This window comes from Phragmites australis, chromosome 14 (genome assembly GCF_958298935.1).
Source record: "Phragmites australis chromosome 14, lpPhrAust1.1, whole genome shotgun sequence".
Lineage (NCBI taxonomy): Eukaryota > Viridiplantae > Streptophyta > Magnoliopsida > Poales > Poaceae > Phragmites > Phragmites australis.
The window spans coordinates 18,114,927-18,125,411 of NC_084934.1; the positions used below are offsets into that span (position 1 = coordinate 18,114,927).

The 10,485-nt window shown below is 40.9% G+C and overlaps 1 pseudogene; it reads right to left on the reverse strand.

The window, feature by feature from the left end:
• Positions 1–8,353: 8,353 nt before the first annotated feature.
• On the reverse strand, positions 8,354–10,485 carry LOC133890282 (WAT1-related protein At5g47470-like; annotated as a pseudogene).

Sequence of the window (10,485 nt, forward strand, 5' to 3'; positions counted from 1 at the left end):
GGATGATTTTGCTCGGTGTCTTTTCACCCATGCAAGTAGCATTTATTGATGTCGATTAGTTGCGAAACGAACTACTTGTAGTTGTTGATCCGCTCTCCACTCGGTTCTGAAGCCATGCAGCCCCGGTCAGGCCGTCGTCGCCTTGGCTCGCGGCGGGCACCGCGCGGAGGTGTGCGTCGCAGCCGTCCCCAGCGCTACCCGGATCAGCGGCCTCCCGGAGGAGCTGCTCCTACAGATCTTTGCCAGTCTCGGCTGCACTCGCGTCCTGCCCCGCCCAAGGATGTCGGCCTCGACTCTCTCGACGCGGCGCTCGCCCAGGTCACCCGCTCCAAGCTGGACCTTCTAGACATAGAGTTTGTTTTTTTTTTCCCTGTGAATTATGAGAATCTGAATTGTAAATTGTAAAAGCAACTCTGAGATGGATTATAGATTGTACCACAATTCAGACCTAAATTGCTATAATCTACTTCCAAAATCTATCCATTTATTCGCATAATCCGATTGTGAAGCACAATTCAAAATCCGAAACAAACATGCCCATAATCGTGAAGGTAGCAGAGGTACCCGGGGGTCGTGTCCCGTAGGCCCTGCACAGCTGGCACAAGAGAAGCTCGCCATCACGCTGTAGTGGGCCCACCTCGAGCCTGAGGCCAGCGAGCTACCTTGCTTTGAGAGGCACACAAGGTTTTCTTTATGGGTAAACAAAATTTATCGTAGTTATCGGTAAACATAATATATTGGAGAAGGTTTTTAAATAATATTATTTTATTTGAAAATTACAAACATAATTACCAAAATGCGACATTTGTATAAATAGGTATATGTCGGTATGTGAAGTGCTGACTAGAGGCATGTCAGTACTCCACGTGCTGACATCATATGTGGCAATAAGCTCGAAGGTTGTCGGCAATCGGTCCTATATTTCATAGAGAATATTCAAAGAAAAAATTCATAACTTTTTATATGATCTCAATAAGATGATCTTTATATAAAAATTGTATCTCTTGATAAGATCTACAACTTTATAATTGAATATTTTTCCATTTAAATCAGTTTATATGACTAAAATATGGCTAGAAGTTCAAGATCTAGTTTTTTAATTTAAAATTTATAAGTATTTTTTGGACATCTAAACGGATTTAAATAGAAAAATATTCAACTTAAAAAATTGTATATTTTGTCTAAAGGCATAATTTTATCATCTTCCTCCGAGATTATATGAATTTTTTTAAATATCATCTGCGGGATACAGACATGTCGACACATAGAGTACGATAGACCACCAGACTCACTGCTACTAGAATGCTAGCACGTGGAGTGCCAATAAGCCCTTTGTTAACACTCCACGTGCCGATAGATAGTTATTTCTATAAATATCAGGCTTTGTTTATTATTTTTGTAATTTTCTAATAAAATAATATTATTTATTTAAAAACATTCATATATAGGATATATCGGAATTAAATCCAATCAAATTCAAAAAATCCGAACAAATTTGGTATGAATTTGCTAGAAATTGTCCCTAATAAATCAATCACCACAAATGACATATAAAAAAAAAGAAATAAGACAATATCATAAATCCATAGTACATTAGATAGATTTGTTACACCGAAAGTAGCGATGTCATTCCAAATGCATAGTCCTTTGTCATGATTAGCAAAAAAATTGAATACAGTCTCAAATGTTACAGGTTTAAACTTTGAAGCACATATCACCAACAAAATACCAAATGAACAATTTGCATTGAAAAATATCACCAACAAAACATTCACACAAGCATATACACCAATAAAGAGTGCCACATATATCTCAAAAAAAAAACATATCAATTCAAAACTACTGCATATATTTTCAGACCAACTTTCAAACCACAAAAACAGATCAATTCAGAAATACTGCACATAATTTCAGACCAAAAAAAAACTGATCAATTCAGAAAACTTTCAGACCAACAACAAGCTGCACAGAACTGATTTCATGTTTTACTGAAGTACAGTTTGCGTGGAAGTAACTCTGCATTTTATTATATTTAATCAAACAGATCCTACTTCAGTACATTAACGACAAATTTCAGACAGCCGCCTTGTACACTAAACAAATCCGACACACTTAAGCTCCACCAAATGGATAAACAATTTCATCCTATACATCAAAATGGACCATACATTAGGTTCACAAAGAATGAGAAAAGGAGCTCGGTACAGGAAACTGAGGAGAATCATTACGAGACTTTAGGACCATAAATTAATCCCAGCGCAAGGAGGCCATAGGAAAAATCAATTCGCCATTTGCCCTTTTCAGCTATCAGGATGGACTACAGAAGTAATGGCAAGTGGAATCCAATTCAATTTCGTGTTTTCCAGCCCATTTGAACACTTGTCTTTTGACCAGTGTAAATTTCAGAAAATACAGAGCACTCACATAAATGATCTACCAAGAACATCCACACCTTAGCATAACCATAAGCAATCAATGGCATGAACTAATCCTTCACCAATCTCAGGATGGAGGATCCAGTTGCCGGACAAGCTCTCACAAATTCCCAACAAAAGCTTCCAAGCATTACAGATTACTGAACAGTAAGTGAAAAAAGAACTCACCTTGTTGCCGATGAAGCGGAGCTCCTCGCCGCGGTCGTTACTCCAGGAGATGACCTGCCTGCAATCAAAAGAACCATAAATATGTAAAAACTTTTGCTTCCGCAATGTTAAACATCTATTTCTCAGGAGGTAGACATGGTTTTTGACTTCTGAGCTCTGAAACAGCCGAATACACACAACCACTGAGCTGACAATCTTATACAGCTTGCTACAGAAAATCGAGCTTGTCCGGCAGCTGGGCAGGCTGAGGCTGTAGTGGGGGACGAGAAGTCGAGAATTCTTGGGATTGAATTGTCGGCGACCTGACTGCAAGAATGAAACGAAAACTTGAAGCCATCAATCAAGCGATCCAAGAACTATAGAAACAGGCCGAATTTAGTTGAGCACCGACCTGGATTGTTCGAAGAGGAAGACGCGGACGACCCAGCTGCTACTACTGCCGTTGTTATCGCTGTTGCTAGCGACCACGGCCTGGGAGGAGGGCGACCACGGCCTGGGAGGGCTGGGCACCGCGACCAGGGATGATGGCTGGGTGCCGCGCAAGCAGAGAGCAGGGAGACGGGAGAGTAGCCGGGAACCGGATTAAGAGGTCACCGGTGAGCAAATACACTTTGCATGGAAATACTGTAGCGATTTTACTGTAGTACAGTACTGTATCAGAACTGTAGCGATTGACCTCGTTGTTTATTTCTAATCTGACGGTTCGTAGCAAGTAAAGTCACGAGAATTGTTCATCCATGACTTCACTCTCTATAGTTAGAGGATCTCAATCCGAATCGCTGAGCGTCTGAGCCCGAGCGTTGCTGTTGGAAAAATTAGAAAATTTAGGGGTGGGGCAGGGGGGGCACAGATTGGGAATTGGGCGGGGGTCTTTTGGCCGGATTCAAAATTTCACTGAATTTTTTTTTGACCGGTTTGGGGTTTTACCGGTCCGCACAGGTAGACCCGAAAAATCCGGTTTTTTGGATTTACCAGACCGCCAAGAGCCTCGGCGTGCACAGACAGGAGCACGTGGTGTAGACCTCGCGTCCACACCCTACCATGTGCGTCTCCTTCCTCGTTTCGTTTTCATGGCTTCCCTGGCTGAACTGTCTTGCATTGCATGTGGTGAATGCTAGCTGTTCGATCTGATGAATTCACTCACGCATGCATATCCTGATCGATATCATACGCAGGAAGACGACCCTGTCCCAGTCCGGAGCATTGTGCAAGCGATCGCGCAGCTTCCAGTGACGGATTCTTGCTGTTCTGGAGCTGAGAATCTGGGCGGCGAAGTGGCACGTTTTTGGACCTCTGGTCTGGTGTCGCATCTGCATCCAGTGATTCGACCAGTTATAGTAAGGCTTAAGGTGTCCATATCACCGCACAAGGTAACCAGTCAATCTGTTTTTATGTACATTTTTCTTCTAGCTCGAACCATCACCATATTCATTGTAGCTTACTTTTTTTCCAGAGAGTTGCATGCCCAGTAAATTGTCCTTGTGACCGCCTGAGAACTGGAGAAATGAAAACATCTCCCTGACAGAGTTGAGAGAGGTGGAGATCAAAGGCTTCCACGGGGAAGATCACGAAGTTGATCTCTTGAAACTTCTATTCAGATGTGCGGTAAGGCTTGGAAAAATGTCCTTGACATTCAAAGAGCAGGACCTACCAAGTGAAAAGATGGATGAAATCGACAGCAGTTTTAGGGTGCATCCTTCTGTGAAATGCTCTGCTAATGTCGACCGACTCTTATTCTAAGTTCCAACGGCACGTTCGCTAAAAAATACTTTACTGTTCTTTTTGTGGTGAGTTGTGCCCTAGACGATTTGTCGGGTGTCGTGGTTGTCATGCGCACTGCGTAATCAATTAGGTCCCATATGTTATATATATTTATATCGCAATCCTCATGAGTTTTTTCGTCTTGCACGAAATACATGTGTCATGTGCCATATTGTTTCTCTAGCTAATGAAGTATAGTCGTGCTTACATACCGCAACAACTGCCTGCAAATATGTTAGCATTGAATACTAAGAATGAGTTAGGGTCATTGTGATTTTCCAGATCCGACTCGATATGGATATTCATATTTTTCCAATATTATTAAAGTCTAGGAAGAAATAGTACATGACTCGTAAGTGCATTCAACACACGTTCACGCTTGGTGAGGTTAGTTATCAGATACTATCATGCACCTCTGATATAATGGATTGTGACCTAGGGTTCACAAATGCATCGGTTACCGTTCGAAAATCGTGGTAACCGATCTTACCGCTCCGCACCGATAATAGAAATCGTTCGGTAATCGAATTTGAATTAAAAAATTAAAAAAAAACTAGAGACAACTCTAATACCTTATGTGAAAAAAAATTCAAAAATAATATTGTTTACATCATATTCTATAGGGAGGAAGTTTGAAAAAAAAAGTTGAAGCGCGCAGCTCATTTATTAACTTATGTTAAAGAAAATCTTAATATGTAAATATATATATTTTTTTAGGACGTATCTTAAGAGGATCTTTAAAATTAGTTTCACTTCATTTAGAATTTTATTAATTTTTTCATGATTTTTACAAAGTTCACAAGCATAAAGTAAATATGTTAAGAAACATCACTGTAATTAACTTTTCATGTATACCATTATTTTTCTTACATAAAGCATAGTATAATTAAACTAATAAAAGTGGTTTCACTAATTTTAGAGGTGTGATGGGTTAGTTATAAATTAATCTAGTTACAACACATTTACACAACCCCGCATGTAACAATAACTATTTCATGAGTTCATGTATTTTTAAAAGACATAGGATCATGTAAGAAGACTAAAAAATTGGTTTCATGATTTTTGGATTAGCAAAGAGTAAACTATGCATTTAATTTGGTTTAGAAAATACATTTTCTCAAAAAATATATTGAACTTTTTATGAGTATAAATATTTTTATTATGTATATCGTATTATAAGGAAATCAACAAAATTTGTTTCATTTGATTTGAAGCTCAGATGAATTAGTTGTTGATTTTATAAGGTTGAGCCACTTTTTTGTTTTTTTTAACTTCACTGAAATTTAAGAAAACCACTCGATAAATCGCTAAAACCAAATGGTTACCCAAGAATTTGAACGGTTACCGAAAATTTGGAAAATGCGAAAAAATCGGTCGATAAATCGCGAAATGCGGTCGGTAACCGTAGCAACCTGATCGATTACCGTTTGGTCGATTCAGACCGAATTCTTGCCGAATTTTAAATTTGATCGAGCGAATTTTGAGTGAATTCTCACCGAATTTTACACGGTTATCGCGGTAACCGTAATTTTTGGGTAACCGCCGGTGAGCGATTTTTGTTGCCAAAACGAATTTGTGAACCTTGTTGTGACCATGCATACAAACCATTAACTCATACATTAGCTTGATAAGCTATATTAGTGGTTTGATTCCTGTGCATACTGTACTCAGATTGTTTTATCAAAATGTTACAGCATCTTTTAAATGTGCAGTGTAATAAAATCTTGAAATAGTTGTGCCTTGATACTGGACATCAGTCTACTTCGATCCCAATGCTTCTAACCTTTGTTTACAGTTTAAAAAAAAAAAACAAAACTCAAGGTATTTGGCCCTCTTTCTGATAGTTGTTTCTTTTTTCATGGGGTAGTCAGGTTGTACATCTGTTCATTTGTCAAGTTTACGATGGTTGATGATGTTCTGTCGTATCTCCTGATAATTCACGTATGCATCATTTTGATCCTCGTATTAGCTGATCAACTGGACAAAAATTGAAGAAACTTTCATTGGAGATAGCTCACATGTGTTTTATAGCTCGCATTGGACACCTGTAAACCAGTAGTGCAAGGTTCACAAATTCGTTTGATAAGTGAAAATTGGAGGTCAGCGAATTCCCGGCTTACACAAAGTCAACCGGTCAAAATAGTTTGATCGAGACAAAATCCGGTCGAATTGATCATTTGGTAACAGATTGAATTCAATCAAAAACCGATCGAATTCAACAGAAAACCTATCGAATTTCCTGCATTTTGTTTGTGCTTAAAAACCACTCGAATTTCTTAAAAAATCACTCAAATTCCATCGGAAATCGTTCCGATTTATTGAATTTCAGTAAAGTACAAGAAAAACAAAAAAAAATAGTTCAATCTTGTAAAATTGATAAGTAATTCATCTGAGCTTCAAATTAAGTGAAACAAATTTTTTTGTTTTCCTTATAACATGATCTACATGATAAAAGTATTTATACTCATGAAAAAGTTATATATTTGCGAAACATAGTTAAATACATAGTTAACTATTTGCTAATTCAAAAATCATGAAACCAGTTTTTTTAGTCTTCTTACATGATCCTCTATCTTCTAAAAACACATTAAATCATAAAATAATTATTGTAACATACAGGATTGAGTAAATATGTTGCAACTAGATTAATTCATAACTAATACATCACACCCCAAAAGTTAGTGAAACCACTTTTAATAGTTTACTTAAACAATTCTTTGTGTAGGAAAAATAATGGTAGATATGACAAAGTAAATTACAATACTTTTTCTTAACATGTTCACTTTATGCTTGTGAACTTTGTAAAACTCATGGAGAAATTAATAAAACTCTAAATAAAGTGAAACTAATTTTATAGATCCTATTAAAGTACAACCTACACACAAAAATATGTGTTTGCATGTTAATATTTTTCTTAACGTGAACCTTACTAAATGAGTTGCACCTTTTTAAAGCACACTTTTTCTTTTTTTCCAACTTCCTCTCAATGAAATATGATGCAAAGGACATTATTTTTTTAAAAACAAATTCACAGAAGGTCTTAGAATATTCTCTAGTATTTTTAGAATTTTTTTATTTTTTATTTTATTTTGTTGATTTTTTTTTAATTCAAATTCGAAAACGATCGAATTCAGAATTATGTGGAGATTAAATTGACCGGTTTTCATGATATTCAATCGGTTTTTCACGGATTTTCAAACCCTATAGGAGTGCAGAGGTTCCGACATGATTTTGATGGGACATGTCCTACATGGGTGATCAATATTAAGTTCAGACTATTTCTTTGCTTTTGATATACCTTTACAAATTCTTTAATAAGTTAGATATCCCTTATAGCTGTTTGGTAGAGTTTTAGCTCTAAATTTTTTGAGCTTGGTATCTTTAGCTTCAAGAATTTATAGAGTTAGAACTGTGGATACATCAAAAGTGTTTGAGTGAGACATCTTATTTTGATTTTAGCGATAAATAAAGGCTTAATCTATTTTATATTAGCCTAAAAACTATAAATCTGAAGTGGAGTTGAGATTCGTAGGTCTGTCAAACCAGAACATAGTTCGTTCTTGCTTGCTTCTGCCACATTGTTTTAAAAAGCTCAAAATATTTCTCAAATACCTTTTACGAAATCTTTATAAGTTCATAATGTTGGTTTCGTTTCCTCAAATCTACCGCCAATGTTACGCAAAAACAAATAATCTCGACATAACAGAACTCATTGCAGCCTTTTGCAGTACTACTCTTCTTGCTTTCTGATGCTGTACCGTGATTCAGTTTCAGTAAGCATTATTCAGATACTCTGTTACCTTTCTACAGTTGATCAATTACCGGCTGAGCTACACGATCACATCACGTTATTTTTGTCATGACAAACAAGCATCCATGCATGCTAACAAAATTCAAAGAGAGAGAACTATACCACTATACATTCTCTAGAAGAGTTGCTGTACCCTGACTGAGATTTCCGAAAGCGTAATATTACAAGAGAAGCAAAGCTAATCTCGAAACAGCAACGGATTCTCCATGTCATCGTCGGCTGGTTGATCCGTCGCCATCCTTTCTGCAGCAAGAACCTGCCCTTCTTTCTTGTTTGCCCACAGAACCACATATAGCCCGGAGAAGAGTAAAACCATACCCAATATGCTGCATCAGAAAATCAAGAGACCAATTCAGTCTTTGCAATTTGCATAATTTGGGTTGGACAACATAAATCCAGAGCTAACAGCATGGTTCAGAATATTGGTTCCAAGAGGAAGTCCCAAGAGGAAGTGAGTTCCAACCAAGCCAGAGCATGGATGGATCTGGACTCTTCTAGTACCTTCCTGGATGCATGACCCGCCCGAGGAAGAGAGCAGAGAAGATAGCCGAGCCGACGGTCTACGTCGGGCTGAACATGGAGACCATCACCGGCCCTTTCTTCTCGAGCGCCCACGACTGGAACATGATGCACGCCGAGCTCACCAGCCCGGCCTGCACCACCAGCGTTATCAAAATGGGAAAGAGGCACAGGTGGCAGAAGAAGTTGTTATCTTCTCTGAAAATATTGCATCGTTTTGCCAGTACCACAAGCACAAGGGAGAGGATGGTCTCAAGGCTGATCTGGGGCGTCCGGGGGCTGAGCCTCCCTGCGGTGACCACCTGGAACGCCGCCGTCAGCACAGCGCCGATCAGCGACGTCACGGAGCAGAGCGTGAACGGCGCGGGGAAATGGAGCATGGTCGCCGCCTGCAGCAGCGCCAACGACGAAAGGCGAAAAAGGTAGAGAAATCACATCAGATACACTAAAATTCTTTTAGTGAAACAGATACACTACATTGCTGCAATGCCATCAGAGTGAGGGGCATCATCAAGCGTGCGTGTGACGACGACCTGCAGGACGATCGTGCCTGAGAGCACAAGAAACGCGCCGAGGAGGCACAGGCAGCCGACGAACCAGTCCCGGTGCGGCCTTGGGGCGGCGGCGCTATCCGGCGGTCTGTGCAGCGCGTGGCCCGGGGGCACGGCCGGGCTCTGCAGGACGCTCATGGCGACGGCGCCCCCCAGGCAGAGCACGGTGCCGAGGATCTTGGCTCTAGTATACCTGCACTTGAGACCAATCCTCTCAAACTTGCACAACATGTTAGATGTATGGATCACTAGCAACTTATGGAAGTGTGCAATTCGTTTCGGCGATGATGGATGATCGGCAGGCTGGCGGGTACCCGAGGCAGCCGGCGACGACGAAGATGAAGCCGGGGGCGAGGTTGGGCATGGCGGAGGTGATGGCCGGCGATGTCATCTTCATGCCGTGCAGCATCAGCGCCTGGAATCCTGTCACACTGGAAGCAACCAACACATACATAAAGTGTGGAGAACATCAGATTTCGTTCAAAGAAAGAAGACAGGTTTGGAATCTTGACGCGACATTGTGTCCATACCCTTGGCATGGATCACGAGCGCATTTGAACATTTCTTAATCACTAGATTTTCTTACCCTCCCAGAGCCAGCACGACGAACTGGAAAAGCAGCCGGTTGTTCAGCTCCGACGGCCATTTCTTCCTGCGTAAAATAATGCATGCATGTCCGCGAGATTAGCTGATCAAAAGATACACACACAAAAAAAAAAAAAAAAAATCGATTGAACATGCATGCATGTCCGTGCATGGTTTATTACATTCATACCTCTCGAGCTTGATGGCGAAGGGGAGGGTGAAGAGCGCGGTGGAGAGACTGCCGAAGGCGACAAGGAAGAGCGGGTCCAGGCCCAGCGCCAGCACCGGCGTCACCACCACCATGTACACCGCGCTGGCCAGCTGCACGGCCACCAGCCCCGCGAGATCGCGCCGTCCTCCCAGTACCCGCGGCCGCCCACGCCGTCGGTCGCCGCTGCGGTGGTAGCGGGCCCTCCGGCAGCAGGGGCGGCGCGGCGGGGAGATCTATCGATGGCTCGAGGCCGGGCTAGCTAGCAGGCAGTTTCCTTTTCTGGGGCGGACGCGGGCGGGCGCGCACGCGGGGTGTCAGTTTTTTTTGCTACTCCGATGCTCGCTCCCTCGTTTCCTGGTCGGTCTCACGATCATATTCATCTGAGGGATTTGCAGAAATAAAGTCCAGTTGATTGCGATTCAATAAAATGTCATTCTGCCCCAT